This window comes from Nerophis ophidion, linkage group LG15 (genome assembly GCF_033978795.1).
Source record: "Nerophis ophidion isolate RoL-2023_Sa linkage group LG15, RoL_Noph_v1.0, whole genome shotgun sequence".
Taxonomy (NCBI): Eukaryota; Metazoa; Chordata; class Actinopteri; order Syngnathiformes; family Syngnathidae; genus Nerophis; species Nerophis ophidion.
In genome coordinates, this window is record NC_084625.1 from 42,506,712 (window position 1) to 42,524,643 (window position 17,932).

Genomic DNA, 17,932 nt, shown 5'->3' on the forward strand with positions numbered 1-17,932 from the left:
ATAGATAGTTTGACGCCCCTGTTATAGAATGTAGTCTTGTTTAGAGACTCTACTTCTGTCCCTCCATGTCCCTGACGGAAGAGGCGAGCTGCAACGAGCATGAGGTCACTCTTACTTCGCGCTGTTGCTCTCATTGGACTTTTTAAAAGTCGCCACTCTTAATATTTGTATATTTTATATCTTGGATATATTAAACATACGTCTACATCATGCGAGTCTTGTCTACTCCATCATAACAAGGTTTTGGTAGCGCTGTGTTCCGTGATCGAAAGTTTTTTTGGGCTTTCCGAATTTTTGGTAGTGCGTAAATAAAAGGCCATTTATCCATTCGTCCTGTATCGACCTGGTGGTAATATTTTATGTTTATTTTGATTTCCCATGATCCCAAACACATCGAATTGGTGGAGGATGAGCAAGTGCTGTAAGAAGAATGTGTCCACGGGAGGTGAAGCTTGTTGGAAGTGGGCCGGTTGTTATTATAAGATTGGCAATAAAAGTTAAAAACTAGTGTCAGACTTTGTGTGACTTCTTCTGGAGGCTTCATTACATGATATTACTTTTTCTTTTACGTAAAAGACACCGTGGCGATGCACCACGTTTAGTTGGATTACGGAGAAACCCTGGGCAATCAAGTTAAGATAAAAGTTGTGATGGTTGATAAGATCTGGATAAAGGATACTTTATTTATTTTACTTTTATTTTTTAGTTTCCCCCTGAGAGATTGCCAACTTATTGTGTGACCTTAAGAGCTATACCAGCCGTAGTTTAGTCTTCAGGTGGCACACCCAAGTTGTTCAGGTGTGGAAGTAAAGCCCTGACAAAGCCCTGCAATCCACTTCTCCAGGTTGGGCACATAGCAAACAACCACATTCTAAGAAGAAAGCAATGTTACTACTCCAGGCCTCCAATTTTCACTTTTTAAGGTCAAGGCAAGTGTTGCCTTAAAGGAGGGCTCATATTTTAGGGCACCAAGGAAAGTTATTTTTTTCTTTCGAGGCAGGGGCTCTAAAGCGCGTGTGTGTGTGTGTGTGTGTGCGTGTGCGTGTGCGTGTGCGTGTTTATATATATATATATGTGTGTGTGTGTGTATGTGTGTGTGTGTGTGTGTGTGTGTGTGTGTGTGTGTGTGTGTGTGTGTATATATATATATATATATATATATATGTATGTATGTGTGTGTGTGTGTGTGTGTGTGTGTGTGTGCATATATACGTGTGTGTGTGTGTATATATATATATATATATGTGTGTGTGTCTGCATACATATATGTATGTGTGCATATATATATATATATATATATATGTGTGTGTGTCTGCATACATATATGTATGTGTGCATATATATATATATATATATGTGTGTGTATAAGAATGTGTATGTGTATATATGTGTGTGTATACATATATGTGTGTGTGTGTGTATATGTATGTGTGTGTCTGTGTATACATATATGTATGCGTGCATATATATATATTTATATATATGTGTGTGTATAAGAATGTGTGTGTGCATATATGTATGTGTGTGTGTGTGTGTATATATATATATATGTGTGTGTGTGTGTGTGTGTCCATATACGTATGTGTGTATACATATATGGGTGTGTGTGTATGTTTGCGTGTGTAAATATATTAATGTTTGTATATATATATATATATATGACACCCCACCCACATCTTCCAAATTCGGAGGTCTCAAGGTTGGCAAGTATGGGTGTGTCTCCAAATCGCCAATCAGGAACAAGTGAAGAAACCAGTGCTCGCATTTAGAAGAAAATCTAGGCAAACAGGAATTGGAAACCAAAAAAAATTTGCATCACAGGAAGTGATACAAAACAGTAAACAGAACTGCCAAGTGTTTTGTGTTTATTTTTTGCTGATGGCAATTTGTTGACAATTTTAGCCCTTTATTTACAGTACTTGGTATCGAAACAACACCACGATCTGTCATATTCAACACCCCCCCCTCCCCCCCTATGTTTTCACTCTTCTATGACATGTGATTTGTCACTTTCAGTTCTGTGTGAAGCCATTTTCACATTAGCGTCACTCACATTTAAATAGGGACAAAAATAAAGGCGACACATACACTTTCGGTCTCCGGCTTGGTGTGCTTTGACTGCTAATATAGCCGCTGGCATGTTGGGGAACATGCCCTCCACGCTTGCCGTTACCACACCAAGCAAATTAGTCTAATACGGCAGCGTGAAATTATCCCTTTGGGGGGGGGAAGTGCATGTGCTCAATCAATCCTGCAAAGACTGCAGTTACGGCCTTGCCATGTGTGTTCATGCATACATCGGCGTGTGTGTGGCTTGATAGTCATGCGACAGGCGCAAAAACAGTGGGGTATTTTGGGGAAAAAAATAGATTGCTGTTGAAATTCTGACATGAAACCACCTGGAACCTTTACTCAACATTTTAACCTGTGTGTTTGTATTTCTACCATTCTTGAAAAATCATCGAGGAAAAGTACCTTCTTGAACAAGTTAGGACCATAATCATGGTCCCAATAAGGAAAACCATTGCATCTAATAGAGAGCCAAATACTAGAGTCTGTGAACATTGCTCCAAAGTCAAGATTTTGGGCTGATTTAATGTGCATAGAAAAGTAAACATTGACAGCTGCAAATGCAGCAATATATGACAAAACACAACGTTAGCTAAGGAAAGATTTCCCTATTCATCTCTGGAAAAAAAAACTGCCAGGTGAACAGCTGATTTTACCACTTCTGGTTTCTGACGTAAGACAACCCACGTCCCATATGTGACCATAGGGTGAACTAATACACTATGGTACTAAGACTATAATGGCCACTAATAGTTAGCTTTTACAGTAAAATTTGCACTTTTGTCATAATTTTGCCAAGTGAAGTTCCAATTATTTTTATAGTATTGCCAAAATTGTAAAGTTTTCTTATAAAATTGTGACTTTTGTCGAGTAAAACTGTCAAAATGTTAAGCTTTCCTTGTAAAATTGCGACTGTTTTTGAGAAAAATTCCAACTATTATCATAATATTGCACAAATGTTCAGTTTTTCTTGTAAAATTTTGACTTGCGTTTGAGTAAAATGACTTTTATTACAATACTGCCAAAATGTTACGTTTTTCTTATATAAATTGTGACCTTTTTCTCGTGAAATTCCAACTCATTTTTCTCAACAAGCTTTTTTATATTTGCGTATTATGTATATATCATTCATGTTGTCAAATATTTATGTATCTAGAAAGGGTGGTCCTAAAGAGGGGCATTTTTTGGAGGTCTCATAAAGGTAAAAAATACAAGTGTGTGTGTGTGTGTGTGTATTTCTACCCTTCTTGAGACATCAACCAGGAAAAGTACATTCCTGATCAAGTTAGGACCGAAATCATGGTCCCAATATGGAAAACCATTGCATCTAATAGAGAGCCAAATACTAGAGTCTGTGAACATTGCTCCAAAGTCAGGATTTTTGGCATTTTTAATGTGCGTACAAAAGTAAACATTGACAGCTGCAAATGCAGCAATATATGATAAAACACGACTGCAGCTAAAGAAGGACTTCCCTATTCATCCCTGAAAAAACCCACTAGGTGAACGGCTGATTTTACTACTTCTGGTGCTGACGTAAGACAACCTACGTCCCATATGTGACCATAGGATGAACTAATACACTATAGTACTAAGACTATAATGGCCACTAACAGTTAGCTTCTACAGTAAAATGTATAATTTTGCCAAGGGAAATGTCAATATATTATTATAGTATTGCCAAAATTGTAAAGTTTTCTATTAAAATTGGGACTTTTGTCGAGTAAAGTTACAACTTTTCATAAAACTGTCAATGTTAAGCTTTCCTTGTAAAATTGCGACTGTTTTTGAGAAAAATTCCAACTATCATATTGCACAAATGTTTAGTTTTTCTTGTAAAATTTTGATTTGCGTTTGAGTAAAATGACAACTATTATTACAATACTGCCAAAATTTTACGTTTTTCTTGTTGAAATTATGACCTTTTCCTTTTGAAATTGCAACTCATTTTTCACAACAAGCTTTTTTATATTGGTGTAGTATGTATATATTAATGTTGTCAAATATTTATATATCTAGAAAGGGTGGTCCTAAAGAGGTGTGCATTTTTCGGAGGTCTCAAGAAGGTAAGAAATACAAGTGTGTGTGTGTTTGTATTTCTACCATTCTTGAGACATCAACAAGGAAAAGTACCTTCCTGAACAAGTTAGGACCATAATCATGGTCCCAATAAGGAAAACCATTGCATTTAATAGAGAGCCAAATACTAGAGTCTGTGAACATTGCTCCAAAGTCAGGATTTTGGGCTGATTTAATATGCATAGAAAAGTAAACATTGACAGCTGCAAATGCAGCAATATATGATAAAACACGACCGGCAGCTAAAGAAGGACTTCCCTATTCATCCCTGGAAAAACCCGCCAGGTGTACAGCTGATTATACCACTTCTGGTGCTGACGTAAGACAACCTACGTCCCATATGTGACCATAGGATGAACTAATACACTATGGTACTAAGACTATAATGGCCACTAACAGTTAGCTTCTACAGTAAAATTTAGACTTCTGTCGTAATTTTGCCAAGTGAAATTCCGATTATTATTATAGTATCGCCAAAATTTTAAAGTTTTCTTATAAAACTGTGACTTTTGTCGCGTAAAGTTACGACTTTTCATAAAACTGTCAAAATGTTAAGCTTTCCGTGTAAAATTGCGACTGTTTTTGAGAAAAATTCCAACTGTTATCATAATATTGCATTTGTGTAAAATGACTATTATTACAATACTGCCAATATTTGACGTTTTTCTTGTTGAAATTGTGACCTTTTTCTTGTAAGATTCCAACTCATTTTTCACAAGCTTTTTTATATTGGTGTATGTACATATTAATGTTGTCAAATGTGTGTGTGTGTGTGTGTGTGTGTGTGTGTGTGTGTGTGTGTGTGTGTGTGTGTGTGTGTGTGTGTGTGTGTATATATGTATATATATATATATATATATCTCCATTTTCTACCGCTTGTCCCTTTTGGGATTGCAGGGAGTTGCTGGAGACTATCTCAGCTGCATTCGGGCGGTAGGCAGGGTACACCCTGGACAAGTCGCCACCTCATCAGTGTGTATATATATATATATCTTGATTGGATTATCCAGAGAATAGTGCTCGATACCGTGGTAGAATGCAATATGTTTGTGTGGGAAAAATCACAAGACTACTTCATCTCTACAGAACTGTTTCATGAGGGGTTCCCTCAATCAGGAGATTTTATTTTTATTTATTTTTTTTGATTGAGGGATGATTGAGGGAACCCCTTATGAAACAGTTCTGTAGAGATGAAGTACTCTTGTGATTTTTCCCCACACACACACATATATATATATATTTTATATTTCGGCCCGGCCCCCGGCCGAATTGTTCTAACCCAATGTGGCCCCCAAGTCAAAAGGTTTGGGGACCCCTGGTTATAATGGATATACAGTACAGGCCAAAAGTTTGGACACCTTCTCATTTCAATGTGTTTTCTTTATTTCCATGACTATTTACATTGCAGATTGTCACTGAAGGTATCACAACTATTACACTTGTGAAGTGAAAACTCTTTCAGGTGACTACCTCTTGAAGCTCATGGAGAGAATGCCAAGAGTGTGCAGAATCATAATCAGACAAAAGGGTGGTTATTTTGAAGAAATTAGAATATAAAAAATGTCAGTTATTTCAACTTTGTTTGTGAAGTACATAACTCCTCATGTGTTCATTCATAGTTTTGATGCCTTCAGTGACACAGTCAAGACATATAGTCTACAATGAAAATAGTCATTAACATTAAGAAAACCCATTGAATAAGAAGGTGTCCAAACTTTTATCCTGTACTGTACATTTTAAGGCTACTTCTCATCAAATATTCCACTTTGGAAAATGTTTAAGGGAAAAATTGCGCATAATGTGTTTCTCCCAAAAAAAAGTAAAACATGTTTTTTTTTTTGTGGAAGGAGGAAAAAAAGGCCATGAAACAAAAAAAATCAAAAATTTATGGCAAAGCATACTTCTGAGTTTGCTCGTTAAATATTTAAGTGTTAGAAGTAAAATTCAATTTATATAAGTCTTGTTTCTAACACTAATGACTGAGACCCTTCTTGGTCCCGGAGACCTTTAACATTCACTAATTAGAGAGGCGCCCCTAAGGTAACATTATATATTCTATTGCTTTTGACAAAGAAAAATATTAAAATAGCCCCGACATTCTTTTATTTTTCAATGTGTGGCCCTCCGTAGAAAAAGTTAGGACACCTGTGATCTAACGTCTCTGATATAAGCACTCCGATACAAGAAGTCCTGCAGTGTGTTTACTTATGCAGAGCCGGACAGCCAGTTAACATGTACAGTAGGAAGGTTGCGGTTTACCTGACACCGGACGCGTGACGAATTTTGGAGGGGAGAAATGTCCACTTTAGCCGCCAGATGGGTTATGCAGAGTGGTGCTTTCCATCATTTTCAGTAGACTGCAATACAATATGCTTGACCCCCACCTTCGAGTTAACATCTACAGTAGGAAGGGGATACATATGGCCCCATTCATTGCGGTTTACCTGACACAGGAAACGTGACAAATTTTAGAGGGGAGCAATATCCACTTTTGCCGCCAGATGGGTATGCGGATTGGTGCTTTCTATCATTTTCAGCGGACTGCATTACAAAATGGTTATCTCCCACCTTCCAGTTAACATCTACAGTAGAAAGGGGATACACATGGCCCCATTCATCGCGGTTTACCTGACACAGGAAATGTGACACATTTTAGAGGGGAGCAACATTTACTTTAGCCGCCAAACGGGGTACGCAGAGTGGTGCTTTCCAACATTTTCAGCAGACAGCAATGCAAAATGATTAACCGCCACCTTCCAGTTAACATGTACTGTAAGAAGGGGATACATTTGGCTCTATTCATCGTGGTTTACCTGACACAGGAATCGTGAACAATTTGTTGTATTTTTTTTAGGTGGGTGGGGGGGATATCCACTTTGGCCGCCAGATGGGTATGCAGAGTGGTGCTTTCCATCATTTTCAGCAGACTGCAAAGCAAAATGATTAACCCCCACCTTCCAGTTAAGATGTACAGTAAAAAGGCGATACATATGGACCCATTCATCGCGGTTTACCTGCCACCGGATGATGAATTTTTTTTGGGGGGGGGGGGCAATATCCATTTTAACCGCCAGATGGGTATGCAGAGTGGTGCTTTCCAACATTTTCAGCAGACTGCAATACAAAATGATTATCTCCCACCTTCCAGTTAACATCTACAGTAGGAAGGGGATGCATATGGCCCCATTCATTGCGGTTTACCTGACACAGGAAACATGACACATTTTTGGGGGGAGCAATATTCACTTTAACCGCCAGATGGGGTATGCAGAGTGGTGCTTTCCAACATTTTCAGCAGACTACAAGGAAAAATGATTGACCACCACCTTCCAGTTAACCTGTACTGTAAGAAGGGGATACACATGGCTCTATTCATCGCGGTTTACCTGACAAAGGAAATGTGAACACTTTTTTTTGTTGTTGTTGTTGTGGGGGTGGAAATATCCACTTAAGCCGCCAGATGGGTATGCAGAGTGGTGCTTTCCATCATTTTCAGCAGACTGCATTGCAACATGATGAACCCCCACCTTCCAGTTAACATGTACAGTAGAAAGGCGATACGTATGGACCCATTCATCGCGGTTCACCTGACACCGGAAACATGATGAATTTTGGGGGGGAGCAATATCAATTTTAACTGCCAGATGGGTATGCAGAAAGGTGCTTTCCATCCTTTTCAGCAGACTGCAAAGCACAATGGTTATCTCCCACCCTTCAGTTAACATCTACAGTAGAAAGGTGATACATATGGCCCCATTCATTGCGGTTTACCCGACGACACAGGAAACGCGACACTTTTTTGGGGGGGGTAATATCCACTTTAGCCGCCAGATGGGTATGCAGAGTGGTACTTTCCATCATTTTCAGCAGTTACACCCAGGAATGGGGCCATGTGTGTTGCGATCCGCTGCTCGGCTCTTCACATATTGTTGCTTTGTTCCATTTTTACATCACTTTCGGTAGTTTGACCTCCTTATTTCCTGTTTAGTCTGTCACCATGGTTTCATATTGTTTCCACCTGCTACCCTCGGTTCCCGCATGCCTGTTTTACTAATCACCTCCCTTATTTAAGCTCGCCCCTTTTGTTAGTTCTGCCTGGGATCCTAATTTGCTTATACGCAACTAGTGACTACTGCTATTGATTCTATTACTCGCTAGCTCTCACGCTAAGCTCTATTTTATTCCTAGCTTTCATGCTAGTCGTTTTGTTTTCTCTCTTTGTGCCTTCGTGCCAAGTGTTTGTTTCCTTTGTTATTCCTAGCCTCCATGCTAGCGCCATTTGTTTGCCTTTTTCTATTAGCACCAGTGTTTTTGTTCTAGCCTGTTTTGAGTTTAAATAAATCTTTATATCTTACCTTACGCAGCGTTTTTGCGCGACGCATCCTTGGAAGATGTCACACAGTCTTCACAATATGAATCCCTTCTTTACTGTAAATGTCCTCTGATAAGCACACATTTTCTTTTCTATAGGCTACTCGGTAAAAGGCGATCAACGTAAAGGTGGTTACTTAGACGTGAATGTTTGGGCATTCAGTATGTACTAGGGGTGTGGGAAAAAATCGATTTGAATACGAATCAAATCATTTACGTTGTGCGATTCAGAATCGATTCTCATTTTTAAAAAATCTACTTTTTATTTATTTATTTTTTTTTAATCAATCCAACAAACCACTACACAGCAATACCATAACAATGCAATCCAATTCCAAAACCAAACCTGACCCAGAAACACCCAGAACTGCAATAAACAGAGCAATTGAGAGGAGACGCAAACACCACACAGAGCAAACCAAAAGTAGTGAAACAAAATTATCAACAGTATCAATATTAGTTATAATTTCAGCATAGCAGTGATTAAAAATCCCTCATTGACATTATCATTAGGCATTTGTAAAAATAAAATAAAGTGTCACAAAGGCTTACACTTGCATCTCATAAGCTTGACAACACACTGTGTCCAATATTTTCACAAAGATAAAATAAGTCATATTTTTGGACCGTTTAATAGTTAAAACAAAATTACATTATTGCAAGGCGCCAGGGGTGGATGAGATCTGCCCGGAGTACCTTAAGGCTCTGGATGCTGTGGGGCTGTCTTGGTTGACAAAACTCTGCAACATCACGTGGACATCGGGGGCGGTACCTCTGGATTGGCAGACCGGGGTGGTGGTTCCTCTCTTTAAGAAGGTGGACTGGAGGGTGTGTTCCAACTATCGTGGGATCACACTCCTTAGCCTTCCCGGTAAGGTTTATTCAGGTGTACTGGAGAGGAGGCTACGCCGGATAGTCGAACCTCGGATTCAGGAGGAACAGTGTGGTTTTCGTCCTGGTCGTGGAACTGTGGACCAGCTCTATACTCTCGGCAGGGTTCTTGAGGGTGCATGGGAGTTTGCCCAACCAGTCTACATCTGCTTTGTGGACTTGGAGAAGGCATTCGACCGTGTCCCTCGGAAAGTCCTGTGGGATGTGCTCAGAGAGTATGGGGTATCGGACTGTCTGATTGTGGCGGTCCGCTCCCTGTATGATCAGTGTCAGAGCTTGGTCCGCATTGCTGGCAGTAAGTCGAACACATTTCCAGTGAGTGTTGGACTGTGCCAAGGCTGTCCTTTGTCACCGACTCTGTTCATAACTTTTATGGACAGAATTTCTAGGCGCAGTCAAGGCGATGAGGGGATCCGGTTTGGTGGCCACGGAATTAGGTCTTTGCTTTTTGCAGATGATGTGGTCTTGATGGCTTCATCTGGCCGGGATCTTCAGCTCTCACTGGATCGGTTCGCGGCCGGAATGAGAATCAGCACCTCCAAATCAGAGTCCATGGTTCTTTCCGGAAAAGGGTGGAGTGCCATTTCCGGGTTGGGGAGGAGACTCTGCCCCAAGTGGAGGAGTTCAAGTACCTAGGAGTCTTGTTCACGAGTGAGGGAAGAGTGGATCGTGAGATCGACAGGCGGATCGGTGCGGGGTTTTCAGTAATGCGGACGTTGTACCGATCCGTTGTGGTGAAGAAGGAGCTGAGCCGGAAGGCAAATCTCTCAATTTACCTGTCAATCTACGAATCGTGGGACACCCAAAGATTCACAGCCCTAGTATGTACCCTGTGAACCAGTCCAGAACGAAGCGTGTCTCTCGCTGGAAGTAAGCTATGTGAGGCATCGTGCTTCAAGCCTTCTTTTGGCGTACATAAAACCTGCCAGCTGACTACAGGACGGTGACCGCCAGGGACACTCACACAGGGGATTCATATTCTTCTATTTAAAATGCTTTCTACTGTCGAAAAAGGTTACTTTTGTTTCACAAAGCGTCTGGAGGTTTGAATGCAATTTGTAATGCAGAAAAAACCTCTGAGCAACTGTCAAGCGCACACACACACGCACACACACACACACACACATTTATCGGCTGCCAAAACCAACACAACTTTCGAGATTGTTTGCATCTTCTGAGTTCATATTGCGATTGAACCCCTTTTTTTTTCCCCCTTGCAATTCCCAGCATGCCTCACTTGATCCTCGTCTGACACGATGATTGTCATCATCAGATGAAAACAGATTTGATGATAAACGGGCTGAGGATGGAGAAGTGCTTGAATGTGTAAGAGGAGTACAACAGGCTTCATTAAAACCAGGATCAGATTACTAATTAAAATCTGCAAAATAGAACGCCGGCTTCTGAGAGGAAGCAGTTGATTGGGATTAAGTTGAACTGCATCAAAGAGAAATAATTGATCAGATTCTGTATAACTAAACTAACGCTGATCCCTGATTTATGAATTAATTGAAGGCACTGAATAATAATAACAATCAGTATGTGTCCACGTACTAAATTAGTCCGATTTTTCGAATAGTTTGTCTCTAAATCAGGGGTGTCAAACGTACAGCCCCAACAGGTTTTATCCGGCACGCGTGATGAATTTGCCAAGTATAAAATGTTTTAATGAAAAAAAAACTGCTCTCAATAGCAATTATTTGTATCTTTGTACAAACCCCATTTCCATATGAGTTGGGAAATTGTGTTAGATGTAAATATAAATGAATACAGTGATTTGCAAATCATTTTCAACCCATATTCAATTGAATGCACTATAAAGACAAGATATTTGATGTTCAAACTTAGAATTTCATGGCTGCAACACGTGCCAAAGTAGTTGGGAAAGGGCATGTTCACCACTGTGTTACATCACCTTTTCTTTTAACAACACTCAATAAACATTTGAGAACTGAGTAAACTAATTGTTGAAGCTTTGAAAGTGGAATTCTTTCCTATTCTTGTTTTATGTAGAGCTTCAGTCGTTCAACAGTCCGGGGTCTCTGCTGTCGTATTTTACGCTTCATAATGCGCCACACATTTTCGATGGGAGACAGGTCTGGACTGCAGGCGGGCCAGGAAAGTACCCGCACTCTTATTTTACGAAGCCACGCTGTTGTAATACGTGCTGAATGTGGCTTGGCATTGTCTTGCTGAAATAAGCAGGGGCGTCCATGAAAAGGATGGCGCTTAGATGGCAGCATATGTTGTTCCAAAACCTGTATGTAGCTTTCAGCATTAATGGTGCCTTTACAGACATGTAAGTTACCCATGCCTTGGGCACTAATGCACCCCCCATACCATCACAGATGCTTTGGTCCAGATGACACGATGTCGAATATTTCCAAAAACAATTTGAAATGTGGACTCGTCAGACCACAGAACACTTTTCCACTTTGCATCAGTCCATTTTAGATGATCTCGGGCCCAGAGAAGCCTGCTGCGTGTCTGGATGTTGTTGATAAATGGCTTTTGCTTTGCATAGTAGAGCTTTAACTTGCACTTACAGATGTAGCGACGAGCTGTATTTAGTGACAGTGGATTTTTGAAGTGTTCCTGAACCCACGTGGTGATATCCTTTTAGAGATTGATGTTGGTTTTTGATAACGTGCCGTCTGAAGGTCACGGTCATTCAATGTTGGTTTCCGGCCATGCCGCTTACGTGGAGTGATTTCTCCAGATTCTCTGAACCTTTTGATGATATTATGGACCGTAGATGTTGAAATCCCTAAATTTCTCGCAATTGCACTTTGAGAAACGTTGTTCTTAAACTGTTTTACTATTTGCTCACGCAGTTGTGGACAAAGGGGTGTACCTCGCCCCATTCTTTCTTGTGAAAGACGGAGCATTTTTTGGGAAGCTGTTTTTATACCCAATCATGGCACCCACCTGTTCCCAATTAGCCCGCACACCTGTGGGATGTTCCAAATAAGTATTGGATGAGCATTCCTCAACTTTATCAGTATATATTGCCACCTTTCCCAACTTCTTTGTCACGTGTTGCTGGCATCAAATTCTAAAGTTAATGATTATTTGCCAAAAAAAATATGTTTATCAGTTTGAACATCAAATATGTTGTCTTTGTAGCATATTAATCTGAATATGGGTTGAAAAGGATTTGCAAATCATTGTATTCCGTTTATATTTACATCTAACACAATTTCCCAACTCATATAGAAACAGGGTTTGTATTAAAAATAGACAAAAACGGGACTACGTCCTTGGATTTTCGAGGGTTTTGGGGGCAACAAGTATTTAAATGAGAGTCAAAAGTGGTATTTACTTTCCTTGACTTATTTTCCAGACTCACCTCTTCAACTCCCCGCCCCCCTGTGGTTGGAACATTGCGCCTTCACATGAATGTACTTCTTATTTGGCGTGAGCGCGCTATTACCGCCATCATGACGCTATTATTGTTTTTGTGTCCATTGTTCTGTCGTTCTCCACCGCTCTATCATGTTTTCTGAAAATTAAATAACCGCACTTAGACAGGACTAATGGTGCGCAGGTGAGCGCCTTTTGTTTATTGAGCACTCAGTAAAATACGGTTCTGAACCAATGATGACCTGAATTGTCAAGATTGCTTCCCAACAGAATGTCCTTGAAACTGTCTAAAAAAGTGGACGCCTTTTATAGCGTCAACAGATCTGCAATGTGCATGAAAACGACCTTGGCTGACTCAAGGCCGAGTTTGACACTTGAATTATTCTACAGGATTTTCTCTCTCAACCCTCCATCAGTGTGTGAATGAGCGAATGTGGAAATAGTGTCAAAGCGCTTTGAGTACCTTGAAGGTAGAAAAGCGCTATACAAGTATAAACCTTTGAATTTAACCCATTAAGTTAATGGGTTAAATTTAATTTAACCCATTTACAAGGAATTGGGAGCAGATGGCGTCCACAAAGTATGTGCATCAAAGAATCGTCAATAGTCACCAGTGAATAGTGAATGATGCCCCGACTAACCAATGGTGTCATAAACTCAACTTAAATAGTGCCAATCCACACCTTCTACCAACTTCGTCATGTCCGTTGTGTCCTTGAGCAAGACACTTCATCCTTGCTCCTGATGAGTCCTGGTTATTGGCTCTCACGGCAGTTCCCGCAATCAGTGTGTGAATGTGGAAATAGTGTCAAAGCGCTTTGTGTACCTTGAAGGTAGAAAAGCGCTATACAAGTATTAACCTTTTAAATTTAACCCATTAAATTAATGGGTTAAATTTAATTTAACCCATTTACAAGGAATGGGGAGAAGATGGCGTCCACAAAGTATGTGCATCAAAGAATCATCAATAGTCACCGGTGAATAATGAATGATGCCGCGACAAACCAATGGTGTCGTAAGCTAAAGTTAAATAGTGACAATCACCACCTTCTACCAACCTTGTCATGTCCGTTGTGTCCTTGAGCAAGACACTTCATCCTTGCTCCTGATGAGTCCTGGTTATTGGCTCTCACGGCAGTTCCTGCAATCAGTGTGTGAATGTGGAAATAGTGTCAAAGCGCTTTGTGTACCTTGAAGGTAGAAAAGCGCTATACAAGTATTAACCTTTTAAATTTAACCCATTAAATTAATGGGTTAAATTTAATTTAACCCATTTACAAGGAATGGGGAGAAGATGGCGTCCACAAAGTATGTGCATCAAAGAATCATCAATAGTCACCGGTGAATAATGAATGATGCCGCGACAAACCAATGGTGTCGTTAGCTAAAGTTAAATAGTGACAATCACCACCTTCTACCAACCTTGTCATGTCCGTTGTGACTTTGAGCAAGACACTTCACCCTAGCTCCTGATGGGTCGTGGTTAGGGCCTCGCGTGGCAGCTCCCGCAATCAGTGTGTGAATGGGTGAATGTGGAATTAGTGTCAAAGCGCTTTGAGTACCTTGAAGGTAGAAAAGCGCTATACAAGTATAACCCTTTAAATTTAACCCATTAAATTAATGGGTTAAATTTAATTTAACCCATTTACAAGGAATGGGGAGCAGATGGCGTCCACAAAGTGCGTGCATCAAAGAATCGTCAATAGTCACCATTGAATAGTGAATGATGCCCCGACTAACCGATTGTGTCATAAGCTCAATTTAAATAGTGCAATCTGCATTTTCTACCAACCTCGTCATGTCCGTTGTGTCCTTGAGCACGACACTTCACCCTTGCTCCTGATGGGTCCTGGTTAGTGGCTCTCACGGCAGCTCCCGCCATCAGTGTGTGTGTGTGTGTGTGTGTGTGTGTGTGTGTGTGTGTGTGTGTGTGTGAATGTGGAATTAGTGTCAAAGCGCTTTGAGTACCATGAAGGTAGAAAAGCGCTATACAAGTATAATCCATTTGATTTAACGCATTAAATAAATGGTATAAACTTAATTTAACCCATTTTACAAGGAATGGGGAGCAGATGGCGTCCACAAAGTACGTGCAGCAAAGAATCGTCAATAGTCACCGGTGAATAGTGAATGATGCCCCGACTAACCAATGGTGTCATAAACTCAACTTAGATAGTGCCAATCCACACCTTCTACCAACCTCGTTGTGTCCTTGAGCAAGACACTTCACCCTTGCTCCTGATGGGTCCTAGTTGGGGACTCGCACGGCAGCTCCCGCCATCAGTGTGAAAATGTGTGTGTGAATGCGGAAATAGTGTCAAAGCGCTTTGAGTACCATGAAGGTAGAAAAGTGCTATACAAATATAACCCATTTACCATTTCCGTTGTGAATTAATACAGTATTTTCAGGACTATAAGCCGCTACCTTTTTTTTCCCCCACGCTTTAAACCTTGCGGTTCATGCAAAGAAGTGGCTAATTTAGAGATTCTTCTTCGCCAACAGCTAAATTAATGAATGGATTAAGCAAAGAAATTAAACAATGTACTAAAATGAAGTGACATGAAATATATATATATATAGCGCTTTTCTCTAGTGACTCAGCGCTTTAAATAGTGAAAACCCAATATCTAAGTTACATTTAAACCAGTGTGGGTGGCACTGGGAGCAGGTGGGTAAAGTGTCTTGCCCAAGGACACAATGGCAGTGACTAGGATGGCGGAAGTGGAGATCGAACCTGGAACCCTCAAGTTGGTGGCACGGCCGCTCTACCAACCGAGCTATACCGGGCTATAAAATGGATCAACTTTACGAAACTATTCAATCTCAAATTGTTTACAAGGTTCAAGGAAGAAGAATCATGATGAACATCTTGAACCTTAAACTAGGAAAATGTTATTCATTTCATTAAGAGTAAATAAAGACATCAGTTATGTTTGTGTTTTGTTTGATCAGCCGTTTTACTGCCGTGCTACAGGCACTGTTTGGAAACAATTACGTTATCTAAAAATGAACATGTACAAAATCTTTGTGTATATGTAGGGGGGCGTGGTTCTGAGGCCTGTTTCAGAGCGGGGTGTGGAAGGACCGGCCTCGAAGCACAGCTGGCAGGTGATTGGATTACCCTGCTGGGATTGATCATCCAATCACCTGCCATGGTTATTAGCAGCAGCCGAGACAAGTCAGTGGGAGTTGGAGTGGAGAAAAGACTGAAAAGTTGCTAAAAAGAGTGCTGACCTGGCGCGTGTGTGAACAATAAAACATTTTGACACCAGACTATCGGGCTAATGCGAGAATCTTTGTGGTCAGAAGAACCCACGGGGGGCAACCTCCACAGTATACATATCATTTCACAACGTATCAGTAGATATCTTCGGTAAATAGTCGGGTGCGGTTAAAATATGAAAAATAATTTTTTTCTTAAAAAATTTAGTTGATCCAGCTTATATAACAGAAAATAAGATACCGTATTTCCCGTACTATAAGGCATATTTAAAATCCTTTTTTCCCCTCAAAACTCAACAGTGCGCCTTATAGCCCGGTGCAGAATAATTCTGTTTTTTTCTTACCAAGCTCGAAGCAATTTTATTTGGTACATGGTGTAATGATAAGTGTGACCAGTAGATGGCAGTCAAACATAAGAGATACATACATCCATCTATCCATCCATTTTCTACCGCTTATTCCCTTTTGGGGTCGCGGGGGGCGCTGGCGCCTATCTCAGCTACAATCAGGCGAAAGGCGGGGTACACCCTGGACAAGTCGCCACCTCATCGCAGGGCCAACACCGATAGACAGACAGGTAGCATGCAATATGACTCAAGTAAACAACACCCACATTGTATATGTTCCATTGAAAATATAGAACATTACACACGGCGCTCAAAAATCTATCAAAATTTTTTGGTTCGACTTTAGTAAGCTATGAAGCCACACCGCTTGACGGATTTTCGGCGCATTAAACATACGAGTATTTAATAATACTCGTATGTTTAATGCGCCGACAATGTGTGTGTATAAGGTAAGATATATATTATTTGGCGTTTTGTTTCGCAATATTACGCCAAAATAAACTTTTCTTACCTTCCGGTACCTGCTGATCTGTATTTGGGATCTGCATAAATCCTGAAAAATTGTGCGTGTCCGCCTTTGTAGTCAGTGTCTGCACCATAGTCTATAAGCTTCTTCTTTTTCTCTATCTTCTTGTTATGGGATAGTCATCCTCTGCTGCTGCCTTTTTTAATATAAAGTAGTGTAAAGTTCTTACTTATATCTGTCAGTAAACTCACCATGAAAGCGCTAAAACATACCGGTGTAGTGAGTTTACATTATCCACCCAAGGAACTTTAGTTATTAGAGAGTTCCGGTTGGACATTTTTTTCACAGGATGCATTTCCGGCGGATGAGGAGATGCTGCTCCTTTATCGATTTAACCCCCCACGACCCTGAAAGGGACAAGTGGTAGAAAATGGATGGAGGGATGAATGTCGGTAAAACAGTTAGCTCCATCTTTTGACACTTCTTCCACTCCCGTCCTTGCACGCTACACCGCTTCAACAAAGATGACGGGGAGTAGACGCTGCCGAAGGTGAACCACGTAAATGAGACCGCCCACAAAACGGCACATCCGGAAGCGACTATCAGAAAGCGGCTTGAAGATGATCTGTAAAACATCATCTATGCAACATTTTGACCAATCAGCCCGATTGTAGCTGAGATAGGCGCCAGCGCCCCCCGCAACCCCGAAAGGGAATAAGCGGTAGAAAATGGATGGATGGGTGGATGTTTTTTTGTTTGTTTTCTAACTAAATACATAGTATAGTGCACTAAAACATTACATAACAATGTCTGTTTTATGATATATTTCTTTATTTTTAAATCTGGGCTGCGACTAAAGCAGACAGTATTAACCTTTTTTGACTTTGGGGCCCAACTTTTCTGCTACCCATTCAAATATTAACACTTAAATAGTAATCTACCTCATATCTAATAATTATATCTAACCTACTTACAATTTACACCCTTGTCAAATGATATGAAACCTAGTGTTAATTACAGAGATTGTCATTTATTAACACATAAACTTAGGCTTAGCTCTGGCTGAATAGAAAAATTAATAACCAAATATAATGCCTGAGAAGAGACTCATGAATAACATAT

General features: G+C 40.4%; 1 long non-coding RNA gene across 2 annotated transcripts in view; it reads left to right on the top strand.

Annotated features, from left to right (window-relative positions):
• The window catches only part of LOC133569868 (uncharacterized), a 62,483-nt gene that overhangs the window by 11,755 nt on the left and 32,796 nt on the right, over positions 1-17,932 (top strand). Inside the window, exon 3 of one of the 2 annotated variants that reach the window (XR_009809953.1) lies at positions 12,755-12,939. The exons of the other annotated variant lie outside the window; for it this stretch is intronic. This is a non-coding gene — a long non-coding RNA (uncharacterized LOC133569868). Of the gene's footprint in view, positions 1-12,754; positions 12,940-17,932 lie in introns of those variants that run through there. 2 annotated transcript variants of the gene reach the window in all.